This window comes from Cervus canadensis, chromosome 17 (genome assembly GCF_019320065.1).
Source record: "Cervus canadensis isolate Bull #8, Minnesota chromosome 17, ASM1932006v1, whole genome shotgun sequence".
Taxonomy (NCBI): domain Eukaryota; kingdom Metazoa; phylum Chordata; class Mammalia; order Artiodactyla; family Cervidae; genus Cervus; species Cervus canadensis.
The window spans coordinates 43,010,941-43,016,509 of NC_057402.1; positions in this window are offsets into that span (position 1 = coordinate 43,010,941).

Here is a 5,569-nt window from a genome sequence, read left to right on the forward strand (position 1 = left end):
TAAGAGAGCACGCACTCCTTTCCTTTCCTTTTCTTTAACCTCTTGCTGATGCTTCTTTGCAGAATAGTTGATTTTCAGTGTTGTGATTGTTGCCAGTGTACAGGTGCCTGATTAGTATTACATATCTACGGCGTATCTCTATTTTTTTTTTTTTTTTGAACCTTTGCCATAGAAGTTCAAGCGAAGTGCTGAGCATCAGGTCCTTGGGGAATGTCTATCTCAGATACACTTCTGTGATACCAAGAAGGAAGGTAGTAGATCATTTTTGTGAATTATTTCTTAGAGAAAATTATTTCTTCGTATAAATTAGAGATACGTATTTCTGTGTATATGTAGTAGGAAGGAAGAGAATAATTCTTGTGGATTATCTATTACAAATATAGATTTCTTGTCTATGTAGGTTTCTACCTCCTAATTCATTTCAGGCCCTTCAATTTTTTTTTGTTTCTGGAACCCTTTGTTTGACTTGGAATACTCAGAGTCCCTCTTTGGCTTGCCTGATGAACTATGGATGGAGGTTTGTGACATTGTACAGGAGACAGGGATCAAGACCATCCCCATGGAAAAGAAATGCAAAAAGGCAAAATGGTTGTCTGAGGAGGCCTTACAAATAGCTGTGAAGAGAAGCAAAAAGCAAAGGAGAAAAGGAAAGATATTCCCATTTGAATGCAGAGTTCCAAAGAATAGCCAGGAGAGATAAGAAAGCCTTCCTCAGCCATCAATGCAAAGAAATAGAGGAAAACAACAGAATAGGAAAGACGAGAGATCTCTTCAAGAAAATTAGAGATACCAAGGGAACATTTCATGCAAAGATGGGTTCGATAAAGGACAGAAATGGTGTGGACCTAACAGAAGCAGAAGATATTAAGAAGAGGTGGCAAGAATACACAGAACTGTACAAAAAAGATCTTCATGACCCAGATAATCACAATGGTGTGATCACTCACCTAGAGCCAGACATCCTGGAATGTGAAGTCAACTGAGCCCTAGAAAGCATTACTATGAACAAAGCTAGTGGAGGTGATGGAATTCCAGTTGAACTATTTCAAATCCTGAAAGATGATGCTGTGAATGTGCTGGACTCAATATGTCAGCAAATTTGGAGAACTCAGCAGTGGCCACAGGACTGGAAAAGGTCAGTTTTCATTCCAGTCCCAAAGAAATGCTCAAACTACTGCACAATTGCACTCATCTCCCACACTAGTAAAGTAATGCTCAAAATTCTCCAAGCCAGGCTTCAGCAATACGTGAACCGAGAACTTCCAGATGTTCAAGCTGGTTTTAGAAAAGGCAGAGGAACCAGAGATCAAATTGCCAACATCTGCTGGATCATCGAAAAAGCAAGAGAGTTCCAGAAAAACATCTATTTCTGCTTTATTGACTATGCCAAAGTCTTTGACTGTGTGGATCACAATAAACTGGAAAATTCTGAAAGAGATGGGAATAACAGACCACCTGACCTGCCTCTTGAGAAACCTATATGCAGGTCAGGAAGCAACAATTAGAACTGGACATGGAACAACAGACTGGTTCCAAATAGGAAAAGGAGCACATCAAGGCTCTGTATTGTCATCCTGCTTATTTAACTGATATGCAGAGCACATCATGAGGAATGTTGGGCTGGAGGAAGCACAGGCTGGAATCAAGATTGCCGGGAGAAATATCAATAACCTCAGATATGCAGATAACACCACACTTATGGCAGAAAGCAAAGAGGAACTAAAAAGCCTCTTGAAGAAAGTGAAAGAGAAAAGTGAAAAAGTTGGCTTAAAGCGCAACATTCAGAAAACTAAGATCATGGCATCCAGTCCCATCACTTCATGGCAAATAGATGGGGAAACAGTGGAAACAGTGTCAGACTTTATTTTTCTGGGCTCCAAAATCACTGCAGATGGTGATTGCAGCCATGAAATTAAAAGATGCTTACCAAAACCCGCGCACTGACTCAAGTCCATACTGGAAACTGCGGTCCTCTGGGTTCTGACTGACGTGTGATCTCTCCTAGCCAACACACAGGTTCGTACAGAGTAATTCTACCTCCTTAAAAGATAAAACCCCGTGCTCCACCTCGGAAAAAAAAAAAACGCTTACTCCTTGGAAGGAAAGTTATGACCAACCTAGATAGCCTATTAAAAGGCAGAAACATTACTTTGCCAACAAAGGTCCACCTAGTCAAGGCTATGGTTTTTCCAGTGGTCATGTATGGATGTGAGAGTTGGACTGTGAAGAAAGCTGAGTGCCGAAAAATTGATGCTTTGAACTGTGGTGTTGGAGAAGACTCTTGAGAGTCCCTTGGACTGCAAGGAGATCCAACCAGTCCATCCTGAAGGAGATCAGTCCTGGGTGTTCATTGGAAGGACTGATCCTGAAGCTGAAACTCCAATACTTTGGCCACCTCATGCGAAGAGTTGACTCATTGGAAAAGACCCTGATGCTGGGAGGGATTGGGGGCAGGAGGAGAAGGGGATGACAGAGGATGAGATGGCTGGATGGCATCACTGACTCAATGGGCATGAGTCTGAGTAAACTCCGGGAGTTGGTGATGGACAGGAAGGCCTGGCGTGCTGCAGTTCATGGGGTCACAAAGAGTAGGACACGACTGAGCAACTGAACTGAACTGATGTCTATTTTTATTTTTCCTGGCAAGTATATCACATACCATAGATTTCCTCTGCCTGCCTGACTTCCCTTAGGGCATTATCCTTTAAGGTCCGTCCCTGTGGCTCCCAGTTTCATAATTCCCTAATTTCAGTGGTGATTTTTAATGAGTGAGAAATAGTCTGCCATATATATGTACACTTCTTGTTTAAGCTTTAACTTCTTGGAGATTTTGGTGACTGTGTGTCTCAGCTACTGGAAGTCGTGCTGGAGGTTTGTTGGGGTGCTTGTGCCTTTTGATCGATGGCCTTCTCAGGATACAGGCTAAAGTGGGGGAATGTCTGATCCTCGGCTTAGGACTTGATCGATTTTTTCAGGCATTCGGAGATTGACCATGATACTGGCTGCTGCCAATGTATATTCCCAGAGCTAAGGGCAATTCTTTGTTCCCTAGACTCCATCCAATATTTATTGTTGCAAATTTGTGACATTGGCCATTGTGAGTGGTGGGATTTGATTTCCCATCATCTTTTCGATTGGCATTTTTACAGCAATTAAGAATGCTGAAAAAAAAAAAATGCTGAGCATCTTGTTTGGTGGGGGAGGTTAGGGTTTGTGTTTCCTTTTTTTTCTTTAAAGAGTGTGAGGACAATTTAGCTTTGGGAATTGGCTTCCTGAAAGTCGGCTGTGTTTGGAATGTATTTCTCCGGCGCCGGCCGAAGGACGTTTCCTGACGGCAGCTGTCATTCACAGAACCCCAGGCCTCGGGAATTGAGGTGCCTGTGAGCAAGAATGATCAAGTTGTAGTTCCAGGAAATGTCCACAAGGCGGCAGCACTTTCCAGGCTCAGCTTGGCGTCTGAGAGCAACCAGAGCCTTAGGGCAAGTTTGCTTCCGGGGCTGTGAAATGGAGAGGAATGTGCCTGAGCAGACCATAAGGGGCTTGAGTCTCACTACTGTCAGGGAATGTTTACCAGGAGGATTCCTACGTGCTGTTTCTCATAAATCCTCTGTTCCTTATCAGCTTCTGCTAGAAGCCAGTAGAACTGCAAGCAGCTCTCGGGACTGAGATCATTGTGTGAGATGGGCTTGGGTCTCCTTTAGTAAACATTCTCTTTACAAAACTGCCTAGTCTCGCCCCCTTTTTCTTGAGATATGGATTGTCTCCTGACCTTGTGACCATTATTATCCTTTGTTCCCTTGGTAACGGTTACTGTACATTTGGTTTTCTAATCTTTATCATTATCGAAAGAAATTTCTTGTACTACAGCCTATATATACTCACAGAAAAATCATTAAAGCACCTTTGCTCCATCAGAGCTTGGGTCCCGGTGTCTGTCTGTCTTTTCTTTCTTTTGTCTGTCCCTCCCTCCCGCTCTCTCTTTCACTTTCTTATCGTCGACTCTGGACCGCCAGGTCCCGGTCCATTAAAGGACCCCAACACACTGCTTTTTCCTCTAAAGCATCACACAAACACGGGGTCCAGACTAATCCCTTCAGGGTCCACAGCTCACTGCTGAGGGTGCTTAAGGTGCTGGGAGGCTGCACTCTTAGGAAGGAGGCTTGGACCCCCAGCACCAGAGGAGGTTGAAGCTAGCTGAATTTTGCCTTGAAATTCCTCGGGCCCTTGATGCTAGGCGGGACTCTTGCCCTAGCCAGACAGAGCACACAGTAGACCTTTCAGAAGTGTTCAATGAAGGGTACCCTGCCGGGCTGTGTCCACCCCACCTGAGTTCAGCAGCGGGACCCAAGCCTGCTCAGCCTCTAGGGATGGGACAGCATCCCACGTCAGGGAGGTTGGACCTGATACAGTAGGCAGTGCTTTCTTTCCCTTTTCTTTAACATTTTGCCAATAGTACCTTGCAGCATAGACTATTTGCTTTCTGCCTTTAGGGTGGTGTCATCTGCATATCTGAGATTGTAGATATTTCTCCCAGCATCTTGATTCCAGCTTGTATTTCATTCACCTGACGTTTCACTTGATGTACTCTGCATGTAAGTTAAATAAGTGGAATCACAATATATAGTCTTGAAGTACTCCTTTCCCAATTTTGAACTAGTCCGTTGTGCCTATCTGGTTCTAACTATTGTTTCTTGACCTACATACAAGCTTCTCTGGAAGCAGGTAAGGTGGTCTGGTATTCCTCTCTCTTTAAGAATTTTCCACAGTTTGTTGTGATTCACACAATTAAGGCTTTAATTCTTTGAAAATTTTTAATTTTATGATGTAAAAATAGATACCTTACTTTATGTGTGACATATATACCTTTATTTTTATATATGAGATATATATCTATATTGTCATATAAGGGATATATACTAATATTTTCACATAATACACATGTACCTATATTGCCATATATGAAATATATACATCTATCTTCATATATGAAATATATATTGAATACTACTCAGTGAAATAGCAAAATGAAAATGGGAAATTTTTAAAAATAGATTCCATCAAGATACTGATTTTAATGAGATTTTTAAAAATCACATTAAGTAGTTTCACTCTTTTATGCTTTACAAAGAATTTATCAGTGAAGTCAAGGCAATTAATCTAAATATAATTTTTTTTTTTTTACTTAAGATGCTTCTGTCAATGTTCTCTGACAAAACATTTTATTTTCACTAGTTTTGATGCCTACATAGTGATTTCAGTTCGCAGTGCTCTATAAATAGGAATCATTTGGCAATCTTCTTGGAGAAGGAAATGGCAACCCACTCTGGTGTTCTTGACTGGAGAATCCCGTGGACAGAGGAGCCTGGTGGGCTGCTGTCCATGGGGTCGCACAGAGTTGGACACAACTGAAGCGCCTTAGCATGCATGCATGCATTGGAGAAGGAAATGGCAACCCACTCCAGTGTTCTTGCCTGGAGAATCCCAGGGACGGAGGAGCCTGGTGGGCTGCCATCTATGGGGTCGCACAGGGTCGGACACGACTGAAGTGACTTAGCAGCAGCAGCAGCAG